Genomic DNA, 13,138 nt, shown 5'->3' with positions numbered 1-13,138 from the left:
GTCATCGTGCTCCCTCTTCCCGTGTCCTTTTCCTACCAGGCTCTACCCCGGCCTGTGCCAACCACAGGGAAGCATTACACCAAGGCTGCCTAACCCTGCTCCTGGAGATGTGCAGTCCTGTATGTTTTCATTTCGACCCCAATCCGGCACACCTGACTCTACTAATTAGCAGCTCGATGAGATCTCTAGCTGTTGAATGAGGTCTATTTTGCTAGTGTTGGAGTGAAAACCTAAAGGACGGTAGATCTCCAGGAACAGGGTTTGGGTAGCCCTGCATTTGAGCCAAATGTTAGTCTCTCTGAAGTACAGAGGAAGGGGGAAAGGTGAAGTGAAAAAAGGATGGATATCAGTGGTGGGGGGCGGTGGGGGGGCGTCGGGTGTATGTTCATCCCCAAACCTTTGTCCCAATTAGGTCAATATAGAACCAGAGGCATTGCCCTGGGAGCAAGAACTACTGTAATGCCAGAAGCAAACTTTAGCGGAGTTTAAATAAGGCGGCAAAGGTCAACGAGCCACTTCAGTTCCGTCTCCCACAGCGGCCAGGTGAGCGACGCCGCCGTCCGCTCGGACGACCTACGCGTCTCCACGACGATCGTTTCCACCGACGAGCCGTGGAGCCGGCCGCCCGGCCCAGACTTACCGCCAAACCGAGGGCGCGAGCCGTCGCCCTCCGCCAATCGCAGCCGCGCGCCCGACCGCCGCCGCCGTTCGCGTAACAACGCCTTTTTCATTACCGCCAAGCAATTAATTTACGTCGGTTTTTTTACCGCCGCGCAATCAAAGCACCCTCTACGAGAGGCATAAATCAAACGGGGGCCAAACAAACCAGGAATGAATGAATGAATGAATGAATCATTTACCAAAAGACTGGGGGAAAAAAAAAACTATAAACAAATGGCAGAATTTCACTGCACCATAAAACACGGAGCGGTGCGAGGCGTTGGCATTTCACAGCGTCTCCAGACCCACGCTTTCAAATAAGCATCCTTCAGATATTTCCCCATTTCTAAGGTTTCACAGAAACACCCGGGCCGTACCCATTTCTCCCTGGGAGAAAAGCGCTAGGATGAATAGCGAGTTTTGAAAACAGAGCACCTTTTACAAACACACCAAGGTCAAAAGCATAGCATATATGCGCACACACAAACTTGTACTTTCTGTCTTCACGGTAAAAATAAATAAATAAATAAATAACATGAAAGAACAGTGTAAAAATGAAGAGAGTGGGAGAGCGGCTGAAGGGTAATGCATTAGGGCCTACAAGGGAGATGACAAAAGACATTTGGATCAATGCTTTTTTTTTCGTGATCAATTCACACATTTTCTGGATCTTACTCTCGGTTATCTCGGGGTGGCGGGGGGGATCCGTCGAGAGGGGCCGTCGGAAAAAAAGCCATCGATCTTCTGTCACCGAGCAACACCCGACGACGAGGTCACATCTGAAAATTGCTTGTTAAATAGTGAATTCCAGGTTCAATTTGGAACCAAATAGCGCTATTAATACCAGTCCCCCGGTCGTCCGATACGGCACTAATGAGGGAGCGGGGCCTCGGGGACACGTGGGCGAGGGACCCGGTCTATTACACCCCCCACCCCCCCCCCCCCCACGTCTCTCCGTTTGTTTTTAACCCATAAATAACAAATTAGGCCTAATTTTCACATCTCCATCACAAATAACCTTTTACGAGAGCGGGCCGGGGGGGGGGGAGGAGGCACACACACACACACCCTCAGACAGACACACACACACACACCCCCTCAGACACACACACACACACACACACACCCTCAGACACACACACACACTCTTCACTCCTCCTCCATACCGCACCGGCCTTTCCACCGCCTAGCACCTCCACCTCTGGTACAAAAAAGCCCTTTCAGTCCCGCAGCCCTATTAGCGAACAATCGATGGGAGCTCGGTTTACAGCGGGGCCAGGCGATTGGCTGAAGAAGGGCCCGAGAACAAAAGGGAGGGAACTTCTCCCGCGTATCGGGTTCCGGCCCCAGAGCGAGAGCTCAGAGGAGCCCGCCGCTCTCTCTCCCCAATCCACCTTCCCCCCCCCACCCGGCGCAAAGAGAAAGAAACGAGCCGGCCTTTCTACCTCAGCAGGATCTGACTCGTGGTTAAACACCAACCCCAGACATTACTGAAGGGAGGCTGGCTATCTCTGGGGAAGGGGGGGGGGGGTTACCTGGGGAACAAGTTCAGGCCACTGCACCATGAGGGCTAAAACGTTTTTTTTTGGGGGGGGGGGTTTCTGGGAAAGTTGAGAGTCGTGACTGCAGCTTAAGCTTGAACTCAAGACCCATTTCGATCCAGACGGACGGTCTGCACAAGGGGCCAATCGGACGCAAGGACTGCAGCGGGGGGAAGCGCGCCTGCCACAGGTGACATCATCGCCTAGCGTCAGCGCAAGTGCATCATTTGCCCTCCTCGCAGGGGAAGCTTGGTCTTTAGCTCAAAATCGACCGATACGCCCCCCCAGCGCGGATAAAAGCTTGCGTTCCGAGTTTCGGAACGAGGAGCCCGAGCGGTTTAAGAGCAAACGGTGTAAAAGCCTCGCTGTTTCTCCGCCACGTGTCTTCGAGGGCCCAGGGGGAGGGGCAACGCCAGGAGACGGAGGAGAAACAGCCCGCAAGAAGGTCTGGGATTTTCCGTCATGTTTGCGCTGCTAGTCACACTCCACCCCCCCACCCCCAGCACCACCCACTCCACCCCCACCACCCACCCCCCAACTACAAGCCATCCTCCTCCTTGCAGTGCTCGCTCAGTCCGATTTTGGTTTGTTGGCAAGAGGCGCTGCGGAAAGCCCTCAGCGGCGGCTAAACAGCTTGGCTCGCTGCGGTTTTAGGGCGTGAGGTCACAGATGCGCGATTGGAATTCTCTGGAACCGAACATTCTAATGCTGATGTAACAATCACTTTGCATTCCCGAGAAAAGAAAAAAAACAGCTCTCGGTTTTTCGGTCCTTCCTGTTCACCCCTCTCAGGACTAATGAAGCTCTCCCCTTTTTGTCTTATTAAATGGTGCCGTGTCCATTACTCTCGGCCCGGTTCGATGCTATTGATCGGCGTTTCGCCGGGAAGAGAGCCGCAACGTCGCCTCGGGACTCGCAGAGAGGGAGAGAGAGCGAGGAAATGGAGGGGCCCCCGGGGTTGAGCCCCCCCCCCCCAAAGGTTTTGTTTCCGTGGCGACCGGACCCAGCGCTGGACGGGTGCGCAGCCTGGGGTTCGACGGCACCGTTCGCTCAATTTCACAGCGCCAGAGCCGGCCAAGGGCACCTCTTCCAACCTCTCCCGAGCAGGGGATTGTGGGAGAGCGCCACCCCCCCACCCTCCCCGATTAGGGCATATTACCCATACACCCTTCAAGAACATTCTTCCCCTCCTGCTCTCGCTTGCTCGCTCACTCACATGTGCTAAAACTCTCTCTCTCTCTCTCTCGGTTCACTGCTGGAATTAATGAGACGAACCCAGAACGAAGTAATGAATTCTGGATGAAGTCGGGTGAAGGGTATTTTCCCCTTTCGACCAGGTTCAAACTCCCCCCCCCCCCCCCCATGCATCGGCTCCCCCCACGCTGACCCAAAACCCCCGCTCACCCACTGCGAAACTGACCCCGGGGGCAGAATCTGAGCCAGGGGGTGGTGCAGAGGGTTCAGTTCAGAACCTAATGAATAACTTCCACTGTCTGTTCCTACTCAGGACCAACAGACACGGATCCAGGAAAATGAATGCAGAAGCAGTCCACGCGAACCACCAGCTGACCGGTTTCAATTATACATATAGCACGTTACATAACGTTAGATGCACCAGAAAATTCATTCCATTCAATCATATTCTGATTTTTTTATTTTTTTATCCCCTCTTCCTACAATTAGGAGATCGACATGACCAGCTAGATAAATCCTACAGCCATTGGGTTCAGCTCCGCATTTCAATTCTTATAATGATAACAACACATTATATTAAAGGCCATAACTTCTCTGCTTATGAATAAATTTCCATGTCATAATGCTCCTGCTGTCATGCATATACAAAATTACATGTAAAAAAAAATAAAAAATCTTTTAAAAATGTGCTGATGACAGATTCTCACCCAATCTGGCTGACTACAGAGAGACTGTGCAGAGAAAGGCAGAGAAGCAAGGAGGACCGAGTGTGCCGATTGGACATCGAAACAGGCAGAGAGTCTGCTGATTGGACATCGAAAAGGACCGAGTGCGCCGATTGGTGGTCTGCCTGGGACCAGGCCCCCGCTGTTTGGGGGCACGGGGGTAAAAACACGGACACCTCGGCGTGTTCTCGACGGGACACGGGTGCGGCACCGAACGGAGTTCGTCCTCGTTACGCTCCGGGGTCCGAACCATCCCGCTACCCCCCTCTCTGGGGGACGGGCGGGGGGACAGACATTCGGGGAGCGGGAAGGAGAAACGCCCCTGCTGATTCCCCCACACCATCTGCCCTGATCCGGATTTAGATTTAAATAAAAATAAAACGGCCCTCCGCTCAATAGTCCGACCGAAAGGGCACTTGGGTAACAGTCAGCCTGTTAAAAAAAACCCCCCAAAAAAAAAACAGACCCCGCGGCTATGGATTTCAGGTTGGCACACCAAAAATGAACACTGGGCTTTCCCCCCCACTAAATTATTCACACGGTCATCTAGTTACTGCCAATTAAACCAAGTTTAAAATTCAAAGAATTTCAACCTGACACTCATCTTTCTCAGACAAGAAAGGAGATATTCTCTGTTCTCTTTGCTTTTTCCCCTTTCTATTTCTTTCTTTCTTTCTCATCCTTTCCTTATCTTTCTTTCTGTGCTAAATCCCAAAATCTGCAGCGGGAATCAGTCTGTAGCCAGAGGGGCTAACACACACACCCTTGGTCTGCAAAGGCCGCCAGAGCTGAACACTAATGGGACATCTTCCGCCAGGGCTTGTTCACACCCCCCCCCCCCCCCCCCCCCCGCCCCCCGCCCCCCCCCCCCCCAAAAAAAAAACCCCACAGCCAACCCCACCCACTGTTCACAACGGGGTTTCGTCATACTTGTTCCTGGTTATGGTTATACACTTTGTTGTACGTCGCTCTGGATAAGAGCGTCTGCCAAATGCCAAATGCCTGTAATGTAATGAAATGTCCCGCTACCTTTTCTTACATGTCCACCATAATGGCAAACGTTGAAATACAAATACCTGCACAGAACAAATTTGGGACCAAAATATAAGGTTTCCTTCCATGTTTAGTACACAGCACACGGTCGCTGACCACCCTTTAAATTATCAGCATTGTTTTGTTTTTTTTTAATCCTTCTTCACTCCCCCTTTCTTTGTGGTTGTTTGATTACATTTTTTGAGTTAAGAGAGGACAAGAGCATGTTTTTTGTTGTTTTTTTTTCATTAGGCTACTTTGCATGTGGAGTGTAAAACTTTCTATCGTCCTTAATTCACCTGACTCAAGTTTTATCTTATTTTAAATCGTCACACTTCAGTGCATAATTTAGTTTGATAAGCTCCGTGATGCCAAGTATAAAAAAAAGAAATTAGTGGATCCCTCTGTATCAGTCTTATTTTGGCCGCGAGCGGACTGATCGTGCACAAGAAGCATTGGTCAACAGAAGCCCCTGTGGGGCAAGGTAGCAACAAATAGCCTATGCACTCTGTCGTCAGGTAAAAGTCCACAAGTTAAAACAAGGTTAGGTGAACAGCCTTTAACGGAAACCGTAGTTTGAAATCCGGGCACATCTTTGGTGATATTTGTACGGGAAACAATCGGAATCTTCTGAAATATTTCTTGGTTGGCTAGCCTACAGTACTGCCCAAGAGGAAATTCAAACTGTCGATTTAGAGAGCTATAACGGCAAAAAAAAAGAAAAAAAGAAACGGATTAGTCTCTCCTGTTTTTGTAGGCATGCCTTCGCAGCACATTCCCTTTGCACACAGATGATTATACCCTTTAAACTCTGCACATCTGAACAAAACAAACACTCCCTCCGTCTTTGTATATAACAATCGCGCAGATCAAATAGCCGGACACTTCGAAACCTTTCCAGTGAGATGAGCCGTTACATGCAGGACAACAACCTGATTTAGTTGTGGGTGGAATTAAAATTAAGCACGCGGTAACTGACCAGGCGCGTGTCATATTCTGAGAAAACGACCTATTAAATCGGCGCACGAGGGACACCAACAACGCTACATAGACATTGCTATATTTTAGACTCAGCGGGGGGTTTATTTTCCGAGAAAATAAATGTGACTAACTTCCGAGGCATCTGGTCAGTCGAACCTAATATCCTCATTTTCCATCTGAACTGTGGCAAGCCACTCGCAGCAAAAACGTGTCGAGGGGACAGTGGCGCGCGACCTACGCCGACCCTGCAACAAGAACCACTGTACGGTTTTGACAGCTCCCCCCTTCCAACCGCTCGCGGACACCCACCGCTTGATTTACGACACTACCTTCTCGTAATCACTCGCCTGCCCGTAGCCTACCCCCCTTCTGCTTGTCGCGGGGAGTCTTATCCGGCAATCACCTAATGGGGTCCCGGGGTGTAGCTTCACCGTTCCAGCTGATATACGCGTCGATTAGACTGATACACCTTCACCAAGACGCCTTCGGCCCGGAGCTCAGTTTATCATCGTTAATTAGCTTCTGTTCTACAGTAGCATACATGTGAAGATGAGACCTGGGCTCATATACCCAGAAGCATGTAGGATATCCGATAAATCGTCAGCAAATCTGGATAATGCTCAAATTGTAACCATACATGCACACTGGCTAGGTTGAATTCCGTGGCCCATCCCACACTAAATGTATACAGTTTTACAAGTCTCTGTTTTAATCAACAAGCCATACATGTATCAAAATAGACTGACACTCGCGGATATTTTGCAAACTAAACAGTAAATAAGAAACTTAGCCAAGCAGCTGCCAAAAACGCCACGCTCTCTCTCCCCGTTAGCAACATGAACTCTGCTGTCACGTGAAAGGTTGGACAAAAATGACTTTTTTCCCTGCTAGGTAAATGGGTGCAGATAGTGAAGATTAGTTGTGTTACAACTTATTCCGATTTATGTTGTTTGTTTGGTTTTAACACGCAAACTTTTGCTACTGTCCACTAAATGTTGTGCCTCGCCGTAGTACAAAACAAGGAATGCTTGCGATCGGTTTCGTTTTTTTAATTACCTTAAACGTGCCTTTCATCTCCTTGCATACAAGGACTTACGCGCGGTTTTCGCCGCTTTTCCAGAACTAAGCGTGCCTTAAACAAATAGCCTACCATTAGCCTACCAAACCTAGCGCGACTTTACTTGTGTTCAAAGAATGCCGTGTGCCGCAAGACTCCATTGAGCCCAGTCTCGGTTCTCTTGTCCGACTAAAAGAAACACAACCCCTAAAATGAGACCCAGACGGCGAACAGCCGAAAGCTGACGAGGAACTCCACTCAAATTCCAGGCTTCGTTTTCGCTCCATTAGCATGTCAGGCCGAACCGTACATTCCCCGAAACCTCTCAGTCGGAAAGAGAAAGGGCTATAACGCTAGCTACTTGTACGTAGCAGTAGCTTGGAGTCACGCACAGCCTACACGTCGAGCTTCTACGAACAACAAAAAAAAAACACGCACTCGGAGGAAAAACCAGAATCACTCACTCACCCCTTTGTCTGCGTGTTTGATCAGGCACTGAGAGGTTCTTCCTCTCCTCGGTGTGAACTAGGCTATCCTTTCACAACGGCACGGACGCCAGGGCGCTAGGACGTCTTGCCTGGCTTTCTTCAAACGGGGCTGGCTGGCTCAGCACTGGTTTGCGTTGCGGGCTGGTGTGGGAGAGTTAATGCGAGACAGTCGCTCTCTTATTTCTGCCGCACATCGCAAAAGCGAAAACATAACAATCGCTAGAGGGCGACCGACAGCGCCGTCACGAGTTTAACCATTAAGTGCACATCCCACACGGAGGACAGAAAGTTTTGCACTATCCGTAACCATATTCTTATTTCCAGTCCTCTCTCACCCACCCTTCTAGCTTCTTGCGCGCTATGAAAGTGTCCAACGTAGTCGTTGCAGTGCAGAAACGGAGCATCTGCTATTTTTACTGCAATTGGACCGCCTGCGGTGAAATTGGGGTAGATTTTGAAGACTTTTAAAGTGGCAAAAGAACAACGCAGTTCTCATTAGAAAAATCCTACTACATTGAAGGAGATTGCGTCAGCGAGGGATCATTTGATAACGCTAAAATGGGATGCGAAAGTCTCAAGTCATGCTTGAATAATGCTTGCCGGCATCGCACGTATAAGTATCTTAATTTCCTAAACGAGTAAGGCTGGGGAGTGAGTGGGCTGCCTAGCCTATCTATTGAAAAGGGTTAGCTATATGGGAAAGGCTTGCATTTAATCCCGTGTGCTCATCACTTATTTAAGGATTAGAGTGGTATACCATGTGAGTGCATCACAGTGAATGAAGAGTGAAACACTAGAACCTCTTTTCTCTCTCGGAGTTGAAACCGAACCCCGCAATCGCAGTCACTTCCTGTTTGAAGTCGACCGTATCAGGCGGCGAACGATTCCGAAATCTGCGTGACTTTAATGGGCCCGCTCCGCGGACTTCGCCGCCTGAAAATGTTTCTCATTCCCCTTTTTCCCTTTCCGAAATAATTTGCGATTTCTGTCAGCATTAAATGTGCATGGGGCATGGGCATTGCCTGCCCCCGCTACGTCTTTAATACGCGAGTCCCGCAACCTCGACTCTGCACTTTACACCTTGCTCTGTACACCATTCTGTTCCATCTCCAGTTAATCTACAGCTTTTGTCACGTCATGTGCATGTCAATTCTTTGCCAAGGTGTACGCATTAAAATGTAGGCTACAGTTGCATCAAAGTAAATGCAACTGCCAAATATGAAACTACAAAGGAAAGTATGAAAGCAACTTCAGCCAACTAAAAAGGGGCCATCACAATGTCTTCAAAAAAGCGTGTTTGATTGTATCACGTCAATAAACATATGCTTTCTGATTGGTTAGGACAACCTACAGGTGGTTGTTCTGGGCCAATCGAAGAGTGATTGGTCCGCACAGGGTGCAAAACATCCAATCACAGTGAAGGTTCGATCAGGTTTAAGAAGACCAAGCAGTTTTAATTTCTTTATCCGCAGTAGTTGACCTTCATCAGGTGTTTGAATGAGCATTAATACAGCAAATGCTCTGATTAGAAGAGACTTGCCCGCGTGACAAAGTTTTGTTCTTAGATTCTTATATACTTTTTCATCTTTATTGCGCTTGGGCGTATTTGATTATCGGATGCGCGCACACTCTCTTTAGGCTACAGAAGTCTCCGCAGTTCTATGCTGTCTCCATGACGACCTGTGTTTAAAAGGGATAACCGGTGGAATGTTAATGTTTCATAGAACACGAAATCAAGGCCTGAGTGTCTAAGGTTGAGAGACAGTTGGAATTTGGCCGAGAGATCCTCCACACTTCATCATACAATTATCCCTCTCATCAAAAGCATGGTTTCTGAAACGACCAATGAAGATAATCAGGTGTCCTCACCTGTCTGTCTCCCGTGCTGTGCCTTAACGCCAGGATTACCTTGCTCTGTAAAAGAAAGTGATACATCGATGGATAAATCCAACATTCGTTTTTTTGGTTTTTCTTTTTCTCCTTCGGGCCCGCCTTCGCCAAAGAATGCTACGTGCGCCGTATGAAATATTAATGATCCTTCGCTCTGCTCGCAAACGGCTTTAGCACACCGCCTCTTCCCTCCTACATTACAAATCAATTAATGCAACCCGCAGAGGTATTTAGAAACACAGGCAGGGTATAAAAGGTGGAGGAAATGCATTCGCCGAGCGTTAAAATCCGAGGGCTTTTCCGTATTGGGTCGTCTGAGGAGTGGAGCGGCGCGCGGCATTGCGTTCCGCTCTCCGCATCCTTGAATTATGTTGTTCAATGGCAGTAGCAGATAGGATGAGTCATTCATATTGGCAGGGTATTTTTATGAAAAGCTTTTACCATAGGAGGCGGACGAGGCTGGGATGGGTGGTGGGGGCTGGGGGGCAGCTGGAGCAAACCTTTAGTGTTCCGGTCTCTTAATGAAAGATGGTCAATCACTATTGGTTTACGGTGGGATGACTTTAAACCCATTTTTCCTGCAGCCCTGCAGACAGACCGGCCAGCAACTTTCAAATTAGTGATCCACTGGGAGACAAAAAACAAACTCAAAACTGTTTCCAGACCCTTGAAAAATGAAACAAAAACAAAAAAAAAAAACCCCAGATTGGTGCTTTAAATTGATGGCCTGAAGATATGGATGATAAAGAGGGTGTTTAAATTCTCTGTTATTTCCAGAGAGATTGCAATGCTTGCAGCGTTTATTTTTTGACGGTTCGGCTCTTGATGTCGTAGTTTGGATTAGGAGAGGAGGACGGAGGCTCGGGCCTAGATGATGATAGTAGCCTTGAGACCCGGCGGCTCTCGATGCCAGAAGGACAGAACATGGCAGCAGTGATGTCATCTGTCACGCTCTCGGTCACATGACAGCTGGTCACGCGGACACTGTAACGAGGCAGTGGTGGGATGTCTTGGCCGACACAGTGCGGAACAAAGCACATTCTTCACTGGACTGTTGCAGGCTGTGGTCATCAGGGAGCTATGGAGGCTGTTGCTGATCTGTGTGTGTGTGTGTGTGTTGGCTGAAGCTTGGTCTAAAGCAGAGATTTAGGGGCATCTGTGGTGAAGGCTCAGTAACTGGGCCTCTGCCCATTATAAGGCTGCTGTTGCTGTGCCCTCTGGACCGAGAGAGCAGGCTGTGTGGGATCGAAGCCCAATCACAGGCTTGATCACAAACACCACTGGGGTTCTCTACCTTGTAATGGCCGCCAGCAGTGAACAGATATCCACCTGTGAAAATGGGCCACTGAGTTTAACTACACTGTTAGCATTAGCAGACATTTCGATTGTTTTGCGGAAGCTGTTGGACAGTGCGTGCAATGAACGGGATTTGTGACCAGTTGGTTGTGGGTTCTAAGCCCAAGTCACTAGCACTGGTGAGCAAAGTAATCAACCCTCTGTGCTTACGGTGTCTACCCAGTTGTGAAAAAAGATAATGTTTAAACTTTACAAGTGGACCATTAAGCTAAAAGAATTAAAGAATGTAATAATGTTTCAGTAGGGGTGGAAAATCTGGAGTCATACAGTAAAAGTCCTCCCCATTATTTTGCTCCAATCACCTGAATTTGCTACTTGGCACAATTCTTCTTCCAGGAGGTAGAATTAGTGCAGTCAGCTAGGTGAGTTCATGGGGGGGGGGGGGGGGGGGGGGGGGGGAGAAACACATGGCAGGACCTCTGCTTTCTAACCCCTTCACTTTCCACCCCTGTGTCTCCGGCACTGTCGTTTCGCCGCGCTGTTCGTCGACAGGGTTGTGTGAGCGAGATTAAAACACTTTGCTCTTAATGAGGCTGTAGAGAGGAGAGCGGTTGAATGCTCTGGTGGGGTCGTAGCAGCGTTGCCCAGAATCAGGCCGCCCTCAGGGGAGGAGGCAGACCCGTCCAAGCGGACCAGATCCCGGGGCCATCGTGTGCCCGGCCCAGGGGAGGCTCTCTCCCATGCCAGGCGGGGATTTGGCTGATCCGATCCTCCGTATTTGTGGTTCCGAGGCACTTAAAAAAGCTCAGCCGACCGTTCGTTCCTGGAATCCCTTCACAGGGGGAAGCTCCGCGCCGGTTCAGTGTGGAAACTGAATAATTAAACCGAATAATAAGGATAAGGGAGGGGGGGGGGGGGGAATAAAAAGAGAGCCTGTTTGATTTATGGGCATGTTGGTGGGCTGCTAGTGTAAATGTGTCAAAATTATAATTTTACAAACGCGTCCAGATGAGTTGCATGCATTTATTCATGGTGTTTTTTTCCATCTCTTGTTGCAGCACATTCCCCAGCCTCCAGCTTCTCTATTGATGTGAGATTGATGTGAGTTACAGCATGAAGAGAAAGTTACATAATGAGTATTGTACCTTATTGGACTTGTGTTCTGTTGTTGTTCCAATGACCTTGGGTATGCACTTATTTTATGTCGCTTCGGATGAAAGCGTCTGCCAAATAAATGTAATGTGTTGTAATGTAATGAGAGTTGTAGCATGGAGAGAGCGAGAGTCACAGCACAGTTAGAGTTACAGCACAGTGAAGGAGAGAGTTACAGCACAGTTAGAGTTACAGCACAGTGAAGGAGAGAGTTACAGCACAGTGAGAGAGAGTTACAGCACAGTGAGAGAGAGTGTTACAACACAGTTAGAGAGAGTTACAGAACCGTGAAGGAGAGTTACAGCACAGTGAAAGAGAGTTACAGCACAGTGAGAGAGAGTTACAGCACAGTGAAGGACAGAGTTACAGTGAGAGAGTTACAGCACAGTGAAGGAGGGAGTGAGTTACAGCATTGAGAGAGTTACAGCACAGTGAGAGAGGGAGTTACAGTGAGAGAGTTACAGTACAGTGAGAGAGGGAGTTACAGCACAGTGAAGGAGAGAGTTACAGTGAGAGAGTTACAGCACACTGAAGGAGAGAGTGAGTTACAGCATTGAGAGAGCTGCAGCACAGTGAGAGAGGGAGTTACAGTGAGAGAGAGTTACAGTATGAATTGCCTGCCGGTTTGCTGGACATCTGGGGCACTATGGCAACAAGGAGCCACATTCCTGAAAGTGGCAGGCTGACGCACAGCCTTGTTTCTCACCGTGCTGTGACTCCGTCCTGCTACAGACTAAGCGAAATTAATTAGCTGGGTTACCCAGCTGTGTGTGTGTGTGTGTGTGTGTGTGTATGCATGTGCATCTTTCTGCACATGCCTGTATAAGTGTATGTGTGTTGTAAGCATATGTATGAGTGCAAGACAGAGTTACAATGTTTGTGTGTGAGAGTGAGCAGTGTGTAAGCTTATGTGTGTCCACGTGTTAGTGCATGTGTGCATTTCAGTGTGTTTGAATAGTATTGTGTGTATGAGTATGCGCATGTGTTAGTGCATGTATGTGTGTGTGTGTGTGTGTGTGCATGTGCGTGTGTTAGTGTGTGTGTGCATGTGTGTGTGAGAGAGAGCGCTAGCTTGCGCAGTAGGTGAAGATCCAGAGGTCTCCACAGGTCAGCCGGCTGTCT

At 48.8% G+C, this 13,138-nt stretch overlaps 1 protein-coding gene across 2 annotated transcripts in view; it reads right to left on the bottom strand.

Annotated features, from left to right (window-relative positions):
* The window catches only part of ndst1a (N-deacetylase/N-sulfotransferase (heparan glucosaminyl) 1a), a 95,224-nt gene extending 86,297 nt beyond the window's left edge, over positions 1–8,927 (bottom strand). The window contains exon 1 of one of the 2 annotated variants that reach the window (XM_064325471.1): positions 7,659–8,927. The gene's annotated coding sequence lies outside the window, so the exon portion shown is untranslated. Of the gene's footprint in view, positions 1–7,189; positions 7,605–7,658 lie in introns of those variants that run through there. The other variant, XM_064325472.1, reaches the window with a different exon arrangement.
* Between the last annotated feature and the right edge of the window lie 4,211 nt (positions 8,928–13,138).

Source organism: Anguilla rostrata, chromosome 3, assembly GCF_018555375.3.
Source record: "Anguilla rostrata isolate EN2019 chromosome 3, ASM1855537v3, whole genome shotgun sequence".
NCBI classification, from domain to species: Eukaryota; Metazoa; Chordata; class Actinopteri; order Anguilliformes; family Anguillidae; genus Anguilla; species Anguilla rostrata.
This window is presented reverse-complemented; position numbering and strand designations above follow the sequence as displayed.